Source organism: Vanessa atalanta, chromosome 29 (genome assembly GCF_905147765.1).
Source record: "Vanessa atalanta chromosome 29, ilVanAtal1.2, whole genome shotgun sequence".
Classification (NCBI taxonomy): domain Eukaryota; kingdom Metazoa; phylum Arthropoda; class Insecta; order Lepidoptera; family Nymphalidae; genus Vanessa; species Vanessa atalanta.
In genome coordinates this window covers 2113234-2133054 of record NC_061899.1, presented here as the reverse complement: position 1 = coordinate 2133054, position 19821 = coordinate 2113234, and the positions used below count along the sequence as shown (strand labels likewise).

Below are 19821 nucleotides of genomic sequence, written 5' to 3'. Positions count from 1 at the left end.
ATTAGTTAAGGAGTGAAGTTGTTGTGGATTTCGAGCAATTTGACATTTAATTGGCGGTTTAGGGAGCAACTTCATCATGTAATTTTCATGACACACTGTGCGCGCGCGTCATAAAAATCACTCCATCACTAATATTATTTTTTCATAACGCTTATCAAAACATTCCATAATTATTACTCTGTATTAAAAAAAAAACTCCGATTACCAATCGGCGACTCTTACTCTACGTCAAATATTCTTCGTTGTTCTGTTATTATCGTTTAAATATACTTCTCCTTAATATTATATAGGCATTGACGGACATAACAATGAGTGTATCACCCTTAACATAAAAAAAAACATATATTTAATATGTAAATTGTAGGTGTATCTTTGAAATAATAATATTTAATTAAAACTACAAAATCGTTTGGTCTCCCTACTATGATTAATAAATTGCGTCGTCGCGTGACGAAATGTAACAGGATAAAATATTACTTGTCCTGATTTATGCACTAGCAATAATAAGAACTTAGCAGTAATATTTTATTTTTCAACAAAATACATACAATTATCATGGTCAGATGTTTGTGGACTAGATTTGTTTTTATGTTAATAACAATGAGTGAACTACACTTTTCTTGGTAGGGTTTCGTTCAAGCTCGTCTTGTTAGGTAGCACCCACTCCATAATATATCCTACCGCCAAGCAGCAATACTTAGTATTGTTGTGTTCCGATTTTACCATTCACCCTAGTGAGCCAGTGTAACTTCAGCCCAAAGGGACATCTTTGCCCTCAAGGATGGCGCTAGTTGGCATTCCTTTAGTGCTGTAAGAATTCCTTAGATAACTACGGCGCTTAAAGGAATATTCATGGCGCTACTTAAATCAGAAGCCCATTTGCCGGTCTATAACATAAAAAAATCTAGAAATCATGTTGTTTAACTATAGAACATTCTAGAATTACAATAACATCAAAATTAACAGCCTGTAAATATCCCACTGCTGGACTAAGGCCTTTTCTCCCTTTGGAGAGAATGTTTGGAGTATATTCCACCAAGCTGCTCCAATAAGCACGTGAAAATTTAGTGGTGTCTGCCTGGGTTTGTACACGAAATCATCGGTTAAGATGCATCCGTGGGCCATCTCGGCTCTTCATCGGCATCTTAAAAAAGTAAATACAACCAACATATAGACAGACATACATCATTACTTTCGCTTTCAGTCTAGTACCGTTTTCAACCGATCGTCATTGAATTTTGCTTGCAAGTTTTCAGTGGCACACACAGAGGAAAATACAGGGTTTTATATGCCCTGTGCTCTGTATCTAACACCTGCCCCACAATATTTAGTACGATCTTCATATTAGGGTACTTGCAGTACTTATTTAAAAAAATACTTGTGTAGCCTGAATAATTATGTATCATTTTTAAAGTTCTCTAACAGCTGCCATTCTTTTTCGTCCAACTTTATGATAAAGTTGCGTCAGCTTCCGTCAGCTTGTGACCACATTGAATTATGTTAAAATTCAAAGCTGTCGTTGGATTTCTCTGTAAATTATCTTTTAAATCTCTCACACAAAGTTTTCTTGACTACATTCGTGAGTAATTAAATCGACCAACCGAGAAGATTATATTTAAAAAAAAAGCTCGGAATTAAAAAATCTAATTTATTTGCGTTTGGTAAATTTCCGTCCGTTCACTAATCTGCGAATAGAAAATAACTTTAAAATAGAACGAGAACCGGTTCATCTAGAACAAATGTTGTACAGTACAATATAACTAAAATAAGAAGAATAAAATAAATAAATAAATATTGGACAACATCACATACATTACTCCGATCCCAATGTAAGTAGCTAAAGCACTTGTGTCATGATAAATCAGAAGTAACGACGGCACCACAAACACCCAGACCCAAGACAACATAGAAAACTAATGAATTTTTTCTAAATCGACTCGGCCGGGATCGAATCTGGGACCTCGGGGTGGCGTACCCTTAAAAACCGGTGTACACACTACTCGACCACGGAGGTCGTCAGATAAAATCAGAACAAAGAAACCATAATCATATTTATTTAGGCTAATTCAGTACGTGTTCCGGCAAATGGGTCTTAATAGTGAACAGCAGAGCCGTCTTAAGCTATGCTGGGGCCCTTGGGCCATGAATTTGGGGTCCTTTTGCTAGATATTTTTTTGTTTAATTTGGTAAATTGTTGGTTCTTCGGGGCCCTCTCAGTGCCCTATGGTAAAGACGGTAATGGTGAACAGTCCCAGTTCACAAACATTGGCACTGTAAGAAATGCTAACCATTCCTTGGATCGCCTATACGCCAACCTTGGAAAGTAAGATGACTTGGTTTTTCATGAGATCTCAATACTTCTTCTGGTTGAACTGCATGGCGACTCTTTTTACCTTTTATGTTCTTGATGACATATGTTTGTTAAAGTTAAATAATTAATTAATCATTACAGCCGTAGATAAACTCTGATGTATGTTTTTTTATGATATATCCTGATGGACGAGCAAATAGGCCACCTGATGGTAAGTGGTCGCCACCGCTCACAGACAATGGGGCTGCAAGAAATATTAACCATTCTTTACATCGTCAAACCAACATTGGGAACTAAGATGTTATTTCCCTTGTGCCTGTAGTTACACTGGCTCGCTCACTCTTCAAACCGGAACACAACAATTCTGAGTACTGTTGTTATGCGGTAGATTAGTGGTATATCTTAGAAATAATTCAAAGTTTGAATACTATTTTTATCATACCATTGGAGCTTGAAGTAATAGTGTAAAAACCTTCATTAAAAGTATAACACCTCGCCTTATTGTCTACACCGGTGACAGGAGAGCTGGTTCATTTTTTATCCAGAGGATCAAAGTCAAAGTCAAAGTCAAAAATCTTTATTCAATATAGAAGTGTTTGCACTTGCTTATTGATTGTCAAAAATCTACCACCGGTTCGGAATTTAACACCTCGGACCTGAGAAGAACCGGCGAAAGAAACTCAGCGGGATATTTTTTTTTGTTTTGTTTTTTTTTTTTCATTTTGCATGTAATTATAAAGGTGTGTAGTCAACTAAAAAGTCATTAGTGTTGTAATATCCTTTAGCACACAAACGCTCTTTAACGATTCTTTTGAATTTTATAATTGAATAATTCTGAACGTTTTCTGGGATCCTGTTGTAAAAACGTATACATCGGCCCAAAAGAGTTACTAACGCTGTGTAATCGGGTACTTGGAGTAACAAGTTTATTCTTGTTCCTAGTGTTAATATAATGTTGTAGTGTAGTATATAAGCAGATGACACATGGTATTGAGGGGCAGTAATAAATTTATCTTCAAACCTTAAACATCTACTTTATTTATCTAGTCCCGTCCTTACATGGTGATATATTTTATTGTCACACTAAAATTATAATAAAATTTCATAATAGTGAAATAGTGTCATCTGCTTATATACTACACTACAATGTACGTCACAATTTCTGGGAAAATCATTTATGTTTTTGCGTACATACATAACATTCATCATCATAATCGCGTTTCAACTTGAAAATGCTGCTAGCATTCTTGCCACCACTCCATGCGACTGTTTGGAAGTAACTATGTTTAAATATCTATGTTAAATTATCTGTATATAATAAAGGCCTTATTGTTAAAGAAAGAAAAATGGAGATTTTAGTTCAGCCTTGATGTAACAATGGTCGGAAGTGTACGGAACTCACAGTGAGCGATTAAACATCGCACTTGACCATTTTTGACTGTTCACGTTTATTAATATTAAAAAATAAAACATTCCATTCATGCATTCTTTACATATGTAAATAATAAACAAAGTTTTTTTTTTTTTGTGAAAAGTATCTGTGGAAACTGTAACCGCATACCACCATGAAAAACGTAATTTCAAGACGACCTGGCAATACATTGCTACGATTCTGTAAAGTTAGTCTATAGCTGACGCTACGCGCATGCTCGCCCGCCCGGTTTATTAATACAAAATGGCCACTATCAACGGAGACTCCGATTGATTTTTAATTCCGCACTGTCCGCGTCTAAAATATAAGAGAAAAAACACGCTATTAGTAGAGACGCACGCAGCGTTCAAAAATAGAATAATAAAATTTCATAACCTACTCTGTGTTCAGTGTCGAATATAATGTGTTGTATATTCTGTGCGTTTCCTTAGAAAAAAGGTAAGTGCATTACGTTATTTTATTAAATTTTAATGTTATAAAACCTCTTTGAGTATAGCGTGTTTCGTTCCATCGAAATTTCTTTTTTTTATCTGCATTTAAAACGATCTTTATTACATTGACAGGTTATGAGCATTCCAATTTCAAATATACGAATCGTTTACGAACGTTTTAAAATTTTTCTTTTGAACTTCGTAAGTAGTGAATTAAGGAATGACATAACTATGTAAAAAAAAAATGTGATTTTATAAGCAGTTCTGCGATTGGTAAAACGAGGTTTTCCCTGATTTTCGGGAGTCGTATCGCTGTCTTTTTCTCTCTCATAGAATCTGTCCCTCTCTGAGGTCTTTCTCAATGAGGGGATAAGCATGCGCGGTGCTTTCTGTGCCTCGATGAGATAATTCTTCTAAAAAAAAAAGAATAAGTATTTAAGAAAACATAATCTTTAAATTTTATTAAAAGTGAATTAATTAATTATAATACAGGTGTAATATTTATAACAAAAATTGTAATATCTGGACTTTTTTGCATTCCAACAATTTTCAAGGTTAGACGGCTATAATGTAGGTCCTGGGATTAAGATTAGAATTAAGGCGTCCTATTATTCTAGCATATATCCTCTTACATAAACTTTTTAGTTTTACAATTATATATTAAAATAAATTTACCTTATAACGAATTATATATAAAAATTACTATAATATCATACGGCTTATATGGTTAATGGTGGAACGAAGACTGGTGTGTGCGGAGTGCCGTTTAAAATCAAAATCCAAGACTTATAATATCAAACCAGCAGACTCAGCCATGCATTGCTCTGGCTAGGTTATATGTTTAATTATATTGTATCATAATTAGGTAAGTATCCTCTCTAAAACACGCTGAATGTAATGGTAAATTTCATGTCAAAATATTCAGCAGTTTTAGCGTGATAAAATATTAAAAAAGGACTTTGGTATCGTCATTTTCGACCTAAAACCGTTTTAGGATGTAGATTCTAACATGAAGCCCCGTGATCGTAGATCCTCCTTTCAATAAAATATACCCCTGTAATAATCAGGTATATACTTGTTTGACCGCGTGGGAGGGTCGGCAGGTGTTAGTTAGACTATGTGAAGACTGCAATCTATCTCTGTGACAAATTTCATTCAGATCCGTTCATTCGTTCTTTTTTGGTTTAGCAACAAACATAAATCCATACTTTCGCGTTTATAATATTAGTCAGATTATATATCTTGTATGTAAATCAACGAATACTGACTCCAATATAAGACTATCATGTATATGATCATTCATGTCAGCCGAAGGACGTCCACTGTTGGAGATAGGTCCTGTGCAGCCCACAGCTTCCCGCGACCTTCACCAGGTAAAAAAAAGGCCGTGATCGTCTAGTGATTAGGACCCTACGTTGTGTATATGATCTTGTACATAATATTATGCTATATGTATTGGTGAATAAAATATAGTAACTATATGTGTTTTGCGTGAGAGACACGTACAACAACGACGGTTAAATATATCTATGATCACCATAAAGACAGTCTTAGTGAGTCAACCTTAAAAGATAGATACACACTGACGTGAACTTTTTTTTACACGATTTTTGCGATACTTTACGCAGAGTACGCAACGGAAGCTCTCAAAAGGAATAATTTTCCCCCTCTTTTTTCATTGATATTCATCTCCAATTGTTCCTAACATAAAGCCTTATGGCCTAAAGCCTTACTCGATAAATGGGCTATCGAATATGGATATTATTAAAATTTAAGATTATTTTTAAAATTGGACTATTAGTTTCTGAGATAAGCGTGTTCAAACAAATAAACTTTTCAGTTTTATAATGCAAAGCAACATACCTATATCAATTGAATATAAGCTTTTGTCTTTATGGGGTTAGTATAATTCATTTTTAGGGTAAATTATACGCTAAATACGCATAGTCCGCAGTCTACTCTGACACTTAAAGGGCCGGATTAATCATGTTCGGGGCTCTAGGCAATGCACGTCTTGGTGATATTTTATCCTTTTCTATCTCGCTAAAATATATATTCTCTATCTCAACGCAATGTTATTTACAATTAGGATATTTTTTCGTATATTTCGAAGCCACATTTCTAAAACAAAAATATTTTGATTTGATATCATTTGATAGTGATGAAGGGATGAGAACACTTGGTGGTGGTCACTTGGTGGTAGGCCTTCGTGCAAGCCCGTCTGGGTAGGTACCACCCATTCATCAGATGTTCTTATGACAAACAGTAATAATTAGTATTTTTGTGTTCCGGTTTGAACGGTGAGTAGCTACAGGCACAAGGGACGTAACATTTCAGCTTCCAAGGTTGGTGGTGCATTGGCGATTTAAGGAATTGTTTATATTTATAACGCCAATGGCTATGACAATGGTGACTACTTACCATAAGGTTCATTCGCCCGTCTGCCTGTCAATACTATAAAATTAAACAATTAACAGATCCCAAATAATTATGATTCTGACAAAGGATTTGTTATGATCACATTTAAACTAGACCATCTAGATCTAGCTACCCATCTCCACTTCATCTAAGAATAATAATCTATATCTAACTTTTAGATTGAAAAACGAACATGAGAATGAAAAATTATTTTACGGTAAGGAAAATTTAAATTCTCGGTAATATAATATATGTATTATACATATAAACCTTTAGAGCCACTCTGTTTAATGAAAAAAATCGCGTTAAAATCCGTTGCATAGTATAAAAGATATAAGCGTACAGAAGCGGAAACTACTTTGTTTTATACTACGTAGAGAAGATAATGATATGATATCAATGTTATTTATACCTTATAGCACTCGGGACTAATGGACCTTTCTACCAGGGAAAAGCTTTTTTCGAATACTCTTTTCTGAAAGGCCGGCAACGCACCTGCAAGCCCCCCGGTGTTGCAGATGTCCATGGGCGGTGGTAGTCACTTTCCATCAGGTGAGCCTCCTGCTCGTTTGCCACCATTTGACATAAAAAAAAAAAAGTCGATCATTACTTGACTACCCCATACATACAAACAAATTAACCTATTTATAATTAGTAAAGATTACGTAAGGAAAAACTGTTTTCAGTAATTTTAACAGACAAAGCGAGATACAGTGACACATATATAAAACATACAGTATGTCTGTACATACGTCTATTTGTGCAAACATTAACACAAGTGGTTAGTGTGTCAAGTAGCTAGGCTAGCGAATACCCTTAGTCTACATACGGAAATCTTTTTATAAAATAATAATACTACATTATAATGTTTTTTTTTTATATAATATCATAGTTAGGGGTTCACATATCTACAGACCGACAATCAATCAAAATTAAAATATACTTTATTCAAGTAGGCTTTTACAAGCATTTTTGAATCGTCATTTTACAGATTCTACCGAGAAGAACCGGTGAGAAACTGAGTAGATACTCTTTTTCAACATTTAAAATATATAGTTATGTTAGTTGAATACAATTATATATTTATATCTCACCGTAGAATTGTAAATACTGTTAGATTGTAATCTATCTCGCGAGATTATAAACTGCCGCAATAAATAAGACGATGTAAACCTACATCAATGTACCAAGATGTAAATAATTTCAACCCTAGCGTTGCTTTTAGGATTAGGAAAAAAAAACTACTATATACAGTATTTTTATATATTATATATATTATTTATTATGGATTATTTATATATTATTTTAAATTGAAAAAAAAAGTGTCATTGTGGGCCACGTCTTCCAAGAAGACGACAAGCTCGAAGTCCAGCGAAGATCTGCTGATGTTCAGTAAAAATATAAAATAACCCCAAAATTTATAAAAATAAAATGTGAAAAAAGGCACGGGCAATTTTGAGCCCCTTGGATGTTGTAAATTAATACAAAAAATATACATTCACGTACGTTTTATATTGACAGAGCATTAATATTGTGTGACAAATAATGTTACTGTGACTTATCTATTAAAGATAGATATGTTTATTCCAAGGCATTTTCATGATCTACAAATCTCACCTGCAATGATTTCACGTGTTATATATTATTGGCAAGATTCATTGAAAACGCACGGACATAAAAACTTATATCTACAAAAATCAGAGACATATGTAATATATGTAATGTATCTTATGTTTGTCTTAAAGCTAAACTATCAAAATATATAAATATCATTAATTTATGTCACACTTTTGCGTGTAACTACAGCTACAAGGGTCATAAACTTTCAGGAAGCGAATTCGCGGAGTAAGGTATGGCTAATATTTCTCACAGCATAAATGTCTTTAGACGATGGTGATCACTTACCATCAGGTGGTCCATTTTCCCGTCTGTCTATATATTGTATTATATTTATTAATAACCCATATTTCTATATTTAAATATTCATCAACCAAAAGCTCCAAACCTTAAAAAGAGAATAGATTTTAGCCCTGTTGTAAGCCCCTACGAATGTTACTTTAGAATATGCGAGCTCAAACGAACAAACAGACATTGCCATTTTTATATTAAACATTGTCAACCGTTTTATCAATTAGTTAATTGGTCAATTTGTAAGGTAGGTGCGGTAATTGCTTTATTAGTTTCTACCTGGCTGATTGAGACTCGAGGGCTCGGTGTCTCTTTATAATTCGCATCGTTAATAATATGAGAATATTCGTAAAACGGAACCGAAATTACTTAGCGGTTACAGCATAATCGATGGTTCGAGTTTTTCTTGGTGATAGGGCTTCGTGCAAGCCCGTCTGTGCACAACATCAGTATTGTTGTTTTCCGGTTTGAAGGGTGAGTGAGCCAGTGTAACACAAGACATAACATTTTAGTTCATAATGTTCGTATTGGCGATGTGAGGAATGGTTAATGTTTCAGGGTCAATGTCTGTGGTGACTTAACATCAGGTGTTCCATTTGTCCTTTATTGATGTTTATTATTCAGTCTGTGGTCGGCGGTGATGATAAACATAGTGACCCTCAATTGTACCACCGCGCACTGGTGTGTGGTTAAGCACACAACCCAGAGCCGGTTTTATCCGAGAATTGCCCCGAGTTTTCCGCAAGAGTGTTTTTTGGTCGAAAATTTACGCAATGTTTTATTTAATCCGACATTTTTTATTTTACCATATCTATTACTTCTTGTATTATATCTATATGAAAGATAACATAGTTTAATTTGTTGAGATACAAAAAATAAAAAAAAATGTTTTTCATTTTTGTAAATCAAAAGGGCCTTATTTATACTTAATACTTTTGTACATTTTTTTATTTACTTTTACAACTCATTTCCGTACTTGAATATTATCAGATTTTCAAATTAAAAAACAAAAACGGTAGTGAAAATTAACAACCATTTTTATCGCTCGAAAATTCTTTTATGCATAATTTAATCTGTTACGTTATTAGTTGCCATGGTAACCAGAAAAAGGGGATAACATGGGTAGTTTATTGATAAAATATAAGGAATTGATTTTCCATTTGTACTCAGTTCTCAAGAACATTTTACATACGAATGGTACCAACAGGAACACAGATAGACACATAAATATGAGTGGCAAATTGGCAATTGCCCATAAATATTGGCACTTTAAGAATTTTTAAATATCATGAGATTACCAATGCACTACTTAGGAAAAAAATTATGGAATTTTAGGCTGTACATAATGATACGTATTGCTGTTGGACGATAGGTAAGTATGATGGGTGGTACGGTCTTGTACTGAACCCTACCACCAAGTATATATATATATTTGATTGTCGTTTAAAGTTTAAAATATATATACTTACTACATTTAGATGGTGGTTGGTCTTTGTGTAAGCTCCTCTCGGTAGTTACCACCCACTCATGCCATTCTACCGTCAAATAGCAGTACTCAGTATTGGTGTATTCCGGTTTGAGTGGTATATGAGGTGGTGTAACTGCAGGAACAGGAGACATTATATCTTAGTTCCTAAGATTGGTGGTGCATGTAAGGAATGGTAAATGTTTCTTATGGTGCCATTGTCATCATAAAAAATATGTATATTATAAAGCAGAAGAGATTTTTTGTTTTGTTGAACGCGTTCTCAAGAACTACTGGTCCGATTAAAAAAAAGATTTCAGCGTGAGTTAACCTATTAATCGAAAAAGTTTATAGTCTATATATAATCAGGCCTTGACCAATAGGAGCGGAGTATCAATGAAATATGTCGCAAAAAGGGGGAAAATCATGTATGACAGAATCTGTAATATAGCCGAGCGAAGACGGGGCGACAAGCTAGTAATTAATAGAACTCATGGACAACGAAAACAAAAATGGGGGAAGTTTTGATAATAATTTTTTCTTAACTTTGTTACCGATCTTGCGAGCGACTGAATTTGATAAAGGCCCAAGTTTGGCAAGATTTCGAACTTCGCGGTCAGAAAATATTAATTATTTTAATCGGCCGAAACCGAATTATATATATTTACTAGCTGAACCTGCGGCTTTGGTCGCGCAACATTTATAAAACACAAACTTCGAACCTCCGTTTTACCCCCTTAGGGGTGGAGTTTCGTAAAATCCGTTCGTATTGGATGTCTACACAAAAACCTACCTGTCAAATGTCAAGTTTGTAAGTGTTATAGTTTCTGAAATTTCGTGATTAATTAGTGAGCGGTATTTCGCCTTTATATATGTATATATAGACCTCTATATATCTGATCCGAGATGGCCCAGTGGTTAGAACGCGTGCATCTTAACCGATGATTTCGTGTTCAAACCCAGGCAGGCACCACTGAATTTTCATGTGCTTAATTTGTGTTTATAATTCATCTCGTGCCGGTGAAGGAAAACATCGTTAGGAAACCTGTATGTGTCTAATTTCAACGAAATTCTGCCAGATGTGTATTCCGAGCAGCGTACTCCAAACCTTCTCTTCAAAGGGAGAGGAGGCCTTTAGCCCAGCAGTGGGAAATTTACTGCTAATGCATACAAGCTAATGCATATATCTCTACGTTTGCCATTAAAAACCTTGTAGTAGCGCAAATATGAAACCCATATTTCACTCAGTCTTATCGCGACTGGTGACAGGAGAGCTTGTGTATTTTTTGACCAGAAAATCGGAATTGCGATTCAACGATAAAATATTTCTAGCTTGCTATGCCAACGTTCCTAGCTTGCCTTGCGTTACTTTTTACGAGAAATAATGGTTATTTCCGAAGCGATTTCAAGCAATACAGCATCAATGCTTATCCAATTAAGTACCTTTAATACATTGTGCATTTAATATTGACCGATTTTGTTTTTTATGGAATTTGTTGGCGGACACCACCGCCCATATACAAAGGCGCTGTAAGAAATATTAACCATTCCTTACATCACCTATGCGCCACCAACCTTGGGAACTAAGATGTTATGTCCTTTGTGCCTGTGATTACACTGGCTCACTCACCCTTCTAACCGGAACACAACAATACAGAGTACTGTTATTTGGCGGTAGAATATCTGATGAGCCGGTGGTACCTACCCAGACGGGCTAGCACAAAGCCCTACCGCCAAGTAAACCGATATGATCCAATACATCAGGTAATTTAAACGATTATTTTCGAAGATATTACAGATTTAAAACGCAGGGAAATAGCGGTTTGTATTGTCTAATGAAAAAAAGCCATTAACTTTGTATATGAATTATTAATGATTCGACGTATTCCCGTTAGGAGGTAATAGGAGTGACTATTTGCGATAACTTTAACCCCCATATGCATAAATCACAATTAGTAAATCACTATTTTTAATTTGTGAGTGAGTAATTTATATCGTAAATGATAATTATATTATATTCTAACACCGGAAGCGAAACAGAAGCGCCACCAGATGGCGCTGTGCTGTTGATTGCGTTTCCGAGTGGTCGGTACGTTTTCAGTTCAGTGGCTGAACACGACCTGTCTAGAAACTGCTCTGTGTTTCAACACTAAGTGCTTAGTGATTTATTGTTATTATTTGAAAATATATCGAAAAGCTGTCTCGTTTTGTACGACACTCACGTACCACAAAATGTCGTCCGAAGACGTAGACCTTCATCCTGTTTTTGACGTAATATCCTACATTTAAATAAAACCCATATGTATGTAGCTTAACGTTATCGACATATTTTTAATTCCACGGCAAAAAATCGATTTTCTAAATACATCAATTAGTGCCAATAATCGAATCGATAACAATGAAAATGCATGTAGTCGCAATCACGGGATTAATCTTGTATATTAATAGCGTAAGCTGATTTTTGTCCCAGTGATTATGGGACGATAGCTGCACATAAAAAAATCGGTAATGGTCTCATTTTGAAGAGCTCCAGCCGTAGATGTGCAGAAAATTAAAGAGGACTCTTGAAGGCAATTTATAAAAAAAAAAAAATTATGGTATTCGTTGGCGGCCGCGCTTATGGGCCACCTGATGTAAGTGATCACCACCGCCCAGAGACAAAGCCGCTGTAAGAAATATTAACCATTCCTTACATATCAAAATAAAACATCATTATTATAATTGTTTGCCTATTTCGAACACTTTTGTTCAATTCTTATTTACATATATCACAGAAGTTACACGAAAATTACTTAAAAAAAAAAACTAATGACAATTAGCAATCAACAATTACACGGCTTTAAATGTATAATAATTAATTAGTAAAACAACTCAAACGAAAGTTTACTTTGTGAGTCAAACATCGTCAGTCCGAAGCAACCAAACTTCGCGCCAAAAAGTAAACACGCGCATGCTTACGCTGAACCGATATAGATGAAACTCGGTAGACAGATAGTTTGAGTCCTAGAAGGACATTACTAGGCATGTCTGATACATCGAAACTAATCAAAAATCAGATGTCATCGGATGTTGAAAGGCAACCGTTTTCACCACATCTAAAATATGAATACCGTTCTGCTCCGTCAATGGATTCAAAATATCAAAACATTAAATGTATGAAGCAATAGTTCTGTCTCTCTCTAACTTTACGGTAATCCGTCTGTGAGAAAGAGATGAAGCGAATGTGAAACCGATTTCGATACCACTCTCGTTTCATCTCTTTCTTGCAATGTAAAGTTGAACAAAGACAGGACGACGTCTAAAATCGGATGTCAACATCGATGTTTTATCCAAATATCCGTTTTACAACCGATTTCACATAATTCGGATATCGCCTTGGTGTTACTGTTTGCGTGATATAAGTAAGCTTTATAAATTTCATGCGGATGCTGCAGCCACCGATCGTCTTAAATAAAATAAGAAAATCACCATGCACTACAACCGTATAAAAAGACAATGAATATTCCACTTAACACACATTTCTAGTCGTATCTATAGAACATACCCCACTTGGTTGCGTCTCAGTCGAGTAAGGAGGGATTTTAAATCATTTTACGATCATTGACCCTATTACAGCATAGTGGCGCCATCTCTTATTGGATTACAGTACTAACCCAGTCTCGTAATTGACTTAGAAGTTTAAGCTCGTACAATTATTATCTTTAGTAGTATATACATAAAGGTTACATTCGATTCTAGTGTGAAATCTAATTGTAAAGGTATTTGCACATCGTTTAAATTTAATGTTTTATTATAGATATTTTTTTTTCTGTGTTTTCGATTTATTTGTTTCTCACATGAAACTTGCATTAAAAAAAAATCTATTTCTTTATTATACTGCACATAATATATTTAAGGTTGGGTATCTGTAATGACCATAATACACTTTTACTTGGTAGGGTTTTGTGCAAACCCGCCTGGGCCGATTCTGCCGCCAAGCACCAATACTTGGTATTGTTGTGTTCCGGTTTGAATGGTGAGTGAGCCAGAGTAACTCTGTGTCTGTACACAAGAGACATAAAATCTTATTTCCGAAGGTTGGCGGCGCATTGATGACATTTCTTACAGTGTCATTGTCTATGAGCAATGGTGACCACTTAACATCGGAGAGCTCATTTGCTCGTCCGCCAACTTATACCATAAAAAATATATGTATGTATGTTTATCGGATATAAATCAAATGGCATAGCATAGCATTGACGAATTAAGGGATGGTTAATATTTCTAACAGCGCCAATGTCTAGAGGGGGTGACTATCACAAGCACTTTTGGATCATTCATTTTAACAAGATATATTAATAATAAATCATTTATTTCAGATTATATGTCCATTTTGTTAGTAACAATTATCTTAACCTAACGTTAGTACTATAAATAACACTAAAGAATAAAAAAAAACAAAAGAAAATCTGTTAAATAATCACTGCTGCGCCATTCCGTTGGAGATTGCGCAACAATGATTGATATACAAGCAATCAAGTCTGCTGGCGATCATGCTAAGTATTCTGTTGGTGCTGCCACTGCCTTTACGCACTAGGGTTGCGCATCTTTTACGCATCGTGGCATAAAAACAATCACCCGATATTCCGCGAACATTCCCGATGCGCTACAGAATCGCGGCAGCCTCACCAGCATCCTGAACGCATTGTTATATTGTACCCGAAGGTACGATTTTTGCGATACGATTAAGCGAAGCTACCACCGGTTAGGAATGCAGATTGCGAAGGCTTTAGACAAATCACAGAATACTCCCACAGTATTCTGTGATTTTTCCAATGCATCGTAAATATGTTTGAGAATTGATATTCCTGGATCAGTTATCGAGCGATCACTCGTAAAGCCAAATCCTCAAGGTAGTATGCGCAAGCGATCCCGTGACTTCCCCCGAAAAGACGGAGTCGGCACCGCCTTCAGCGCCGCACCCCACATCAGGTGAGCGAAACGCATAAAGGCGTTTTTCCAGCGTAAAAAGAAGAAGGACCATGAAATAGTATGTCATAAAAAAATCAGTAACAGAATAAAGAAACTTGTGATTAATATAAATTAATAATGAAAAGATAATTTAAATTAATGATCATTCAATTTAACAATCATTAAAATTAAACGAAAATAGGAAAGTAGTTATTAAAATGTAATTTCTTATGAGATTATCGCCTCCAGGATATATTTGTTGGCGGACGAGCATATGGGCCACCTGATGGTAAGTGGTCACCATTGCCCATAGACAAAGGCGCTGTAAGAAATATTAACCATTCCTTAGATCACCTATGCGCCACCAACCTTGGGAACTAAGATGTTATGTCCCTTGTGCCTGTGATTACACTGGCTCACTCACCCTTCTAACCGGAACACAACAATACTGAGTACTGTTATTTGGCGGTTGAATATCTTAATATATCATTATTATTATTATTGTATGAAAGCTATAATTGTCAAAAACTACAAAGAAAACGTGCTGAGTCTCTTCCCCCAGTTCTTTAGGTGCGAGATGTTTATTTCTTGATCGGTTGATCTAGATTAAACAAATATTTTTGACTTTGACTCTATATTTTAAATCTCAAGTGTACGTACATTGACGGCGTAAGACGTGATCATTTATCGATTAAGTCAACTGTCGTCCTAACATAAATTAAAAAAAAAAGACGTTTCACACGAAAATATCGTGTGTACCAACATTTATAGCATAAAACGAGATATGACAAGTACAATTCAGACATACATTGTTATACGCGCCGGAAGCAACCGTTTACACAATAATCTATGTATGTATATTGTTACGTATACCTTTTCAAACTGTTAAAAGTTCAATTTTAGTCTCAGGAATATAACCCATATTAAAAAAAACATAATTAAATAATCTTTTAATAATAAATAAAAACATTGACACAACTCAAAAATACTAATGTAGGTTGTAGGTAGGAATTGAGAAAAAATGGGTGATGCCCTTTTTGACCGATAGTTTATAGTTTAATGTTTTTATACTAATAATAATATCCATTCGTTGAAATCACACTATAAGCGTGTAAATAAATATAAAAAGTCGACATAGTATGAAAATAATAAAACAAAATCATGAAAATAATAATTTTTGAACATCACCTTACTGTTACTGGCTGTTGAAGTTAAAACTCGTCGAAAAAAATATGGCCACCAGTTGGCCCCTGACAATACGCACACTGGTAAACTAGTATGACGTTTGGATAAGACGCTCTATGTAGATATATATATATATGTATATATATATATATATATATATATCTACAAAAGCCGAGATTTCGGGTTCAAGCCCAGGCAGACACCACTGAATTTTCATGTGCTTAATTTGTGTTTATAATTCATCTCGTGCTCGGCGGTGAAGGAAAACATCGTGAGGAAACCAACATGAGTCTAATTTCAACGAAATTCTGCCACATGAGTATTTTACCAACCCGCATTGGAGCAGCATGGTGGAATATGCTCCAAAGCTTCTCCTCAAAGGGAGAGGAGGTCCTAGCCCAGCAGTGGGAAATTTACAGGCTGCTAATGACCACGATGTCTTAGCTCGCTGTCCAATGGCGACCATTTGCCAGAAGTACAGGGAGTATACAGTTACGTATTATACCATTGTTAGTCAAAAAGTAGATTAGGGACTTTAGAATAAGCTAATTAGTCAATCTAAGAAATCCGCTGTATTTTGTCATACCGTATCCATTGACTTTGTTTAAGTTTGTTTTTACTCACGTATATATACAATGATGTATCACCGATTCCATCAAAATTAATTCAGCAATAATTAACTTGTGTGTGTAAGCTTACACGTGTCCGTTGGAAAACTTCTACACGTGTATCCGCATTGGAGCAGAGTGGACCGTGGCCGAATTTCCATCAGCGTCCTTTGGGGTCATTTTTTTTCGGTTGCTTTGAAATAAGTTCCTAGTTAACATTTTCGGACAGCTAAGAAAGCGGTTATGTTTTTAAAATAATTTTTAAAACCTCTGTGGTCGAGTAGTATGTACACCGGTTTTCATGAGTACGCCACTCCGAGTTCCCGAGTCCGATTCCCGGCCGAGTCGATGTAGAAAAAGTTAATTAGTTTTCTATGTTGCCTTGGGTCTGGGTGTTCGTGGTACCGTCGTTACTTCTGATTTTCCATAACACATTGGGATCAGAGTAATGTATGTGATGTCCATTACTAATTTATTTATAGTGAGATTTTTTTGTTTTTAAGACATTTTTGTGGAAAAACAATCAAGAAAATACTGAAATAATATCGTTTTCCGTCTCGCATTTTTAAATTTCGACCGTAATGTTATTTTTTTAGTATTGACGACGTTTTTATAAATCAGAAGAAAAAACTAGATTTTAATTCCTAATTTAAAAAAAAAAAAAAATATATTTGAATTGCATTTTTGACTTGAACGCTTGGTCGGACTTGTGATATTTAGCCTATTCCTAGTTTAGTGGTCCTAACTATTACAGATACAAAAGTGTGTTTGTCTGTTGGGCTGTAACGGCTTAAATCATCGTCGTAATAAAATTTATCACCTCCCCATTTCGGAAATGAAGTTTATAGTTAATACATTAAATCTCATTTTTCGAAATCATTTTCGCACTTAAGCCTTTCTTCCGCTGTTTAAAATTAATTATGTTTTTTCTTTTTATATTTTTTATATTTTATTAGGTGTGGCGGCTTACAATTTATCTTATTTACTAAACATCAGCAGATCTTCGCTTGAGTCGGAGCTCGTCGACCTTCTTGAAAGACGTGGCACACAATGAATATAAAAAAAAAACAATATATATTTTTTTAATATTATATTTTATTCTAAATATAGACATAACATATTATGAAATTAAGTACATTTAAATAATTATTAACCTATACTGTTCTTGATCGACTTTTAGGTTGTTAATCTCTATATGGTATAAAATATCGTCGCTTAGATCTCTTAAACTACGGAACGGATTTTCATGCGGTATTCATCAATAAACAGAGTGATTCAAGAAGAAGGCTTTTACGTGATTGATACATGAATATTATAGTTGGGAAAAACCGAGAATTTAAACTTACGTAGCCGGAAAAAATCAAAAACTTTTCTTTTTGTGTGTGTTCTGAAAGTTGTGTATAGACTCTTACTGTACCCGTGAGAAGCCGGGACGAGTAGCTAGCCTACTAAAAACAATGGCTCATTCACACAAACAAATGAACAATCTTAATATTGTCTTTAATAATAATAAATAATTAAGATTTATAAACATGTTGTTTTTAAATATACAATTCATAGAAATATAAAATAAAGCCTGTTTCACACATTCCTCACGATCTATAGTAACAAATGGGCATGTGTTCGATGCATCGAAACACATCTGAAATCGGATGTTAAACCCATTTTGATATCAAATTCGTTTCATCTCTTTCTCACAAAGTCAAAGTCAAAGTCAAAAATCTTTATTCAATATAGAAGCGTTTACACGTTTACGTTTGCTTATTGATAGTCAAAAATCTACCACCGGTTCGGAATTTAAAACCTCGGACCTGAGAAGAACCGGCGAAAGAAACGTTTTCTGGGATCCTGTTATAAAAACGTATACATTGTCCCAAAAAAGAGTAACTAACCCTGTGTAATCGGGTACTTGGAGGAAAAAGTTTATTCTTGTTCCTAGTGTTAATAGAATGTACGTCACAATTTCTGGGAAAATCATTTATGTTTTTGCGTACATACATAACATTATCAAAAACAAATTGAGAAGCGACAGTCATTATTTTAATTTCTTTAAATTTACCTCTTAACGAATCTTTTGGGCCCAGGTTATAAATTGCACGAATAGCCCTCTTCTGCAGTACAAAAATAGTATTAATGTCAGCTGCATTACCCCAGAGTAGGATACGACATTATACTGTGGAAATAACTGAAGTACACAAGGCGAGCCGTATCCACATCAGTCAAGAGTCTAATTTTTTTTACCGCATAGGCTGCAGAGCTGAGTCTATTCGCCAATTTATTTATATGGGGGCCACATTGGAGCTTAGAGTCTATTGTCATACCAAGGAACTCTGTTGATTCTGTTTAACGTAATGTACTTCATTATTTTAATTTCTTTAAATTTACCTCTTAACGAATCTATCACAAATCGTACAATGGAAAGTTAAACAAAGACAGGGCGACATCTGAAATAGGATGTCAACACCGATATTTAATCGAAATCCGTTACACAACCGACGTCTCAAAAATCGGAAATCATTCATGCCTAGACTACTAACAGCCGGTAAATAATCCATTGCGAGCCAGCAGTATCAGGCTTTAACTTTGCCGTTTCATAAATTCAAATCATTTGTAAAAAATACATTGGTAAAGAAGGCATTCAATAAAAGATTATACTGATGATAAGAGAGCGTGGAGTTAATACTTGTTGACTTCCAGGCAGGATATATTACATACATATATAAATGTATTTATAACAGATTATATAAAACGCAACTAGCTAGGAATTCCATCATACCGAGATTATCATTGTTATACATCACCATCAGTATTAAAGTAAAAGATTTAGACATATGTCACGATAGTCGACCTCAATTCAATCGAAAAATAAAGAATTTTATTTGTGCTCAATTCTAATCATATGGTTTATCTTATTAATTATTATTTATTATATAATAGTTTAAAAAATGTATCATATTTCTTATTTTTAATTATTATGCTTATGTTTAATTTATATTTTCAATAATTACATTGTCTAATACGATAATGCATGGTGAGACTACCTGTAAGTAGTAGAACTTTTGCCTTGATAATTTTGAAATGTAATTTTTTTATTTTATTTTGTATGTGATATT

At 34.7% G+C, this 19821-nt stretch overlaps 1 protein-coding gene across 1 annotated transcript in view; it reads left to right on the top strand.

Annotated features, from left to right (window-relative positions):
- The first annotated feature begins 3969 nt into the window (after window positions 1-3969).
- The window catches only part of LOC125074982 (putative fatty acyl-CoA reductase CG5065), a 71771-nt gene continuing 55919 nt past the window's right edge, over window positions 3970-19821 (top strand). Inside the window, exon 1 of the mRNA XM_047686488.1 lies at window positions 3970-4181. The gene's annotated coding sequence lies outside the window, so the exon portion shown is untranslated. The remainder of the gene's footprint in view (window positions 4182-19821) is intronic.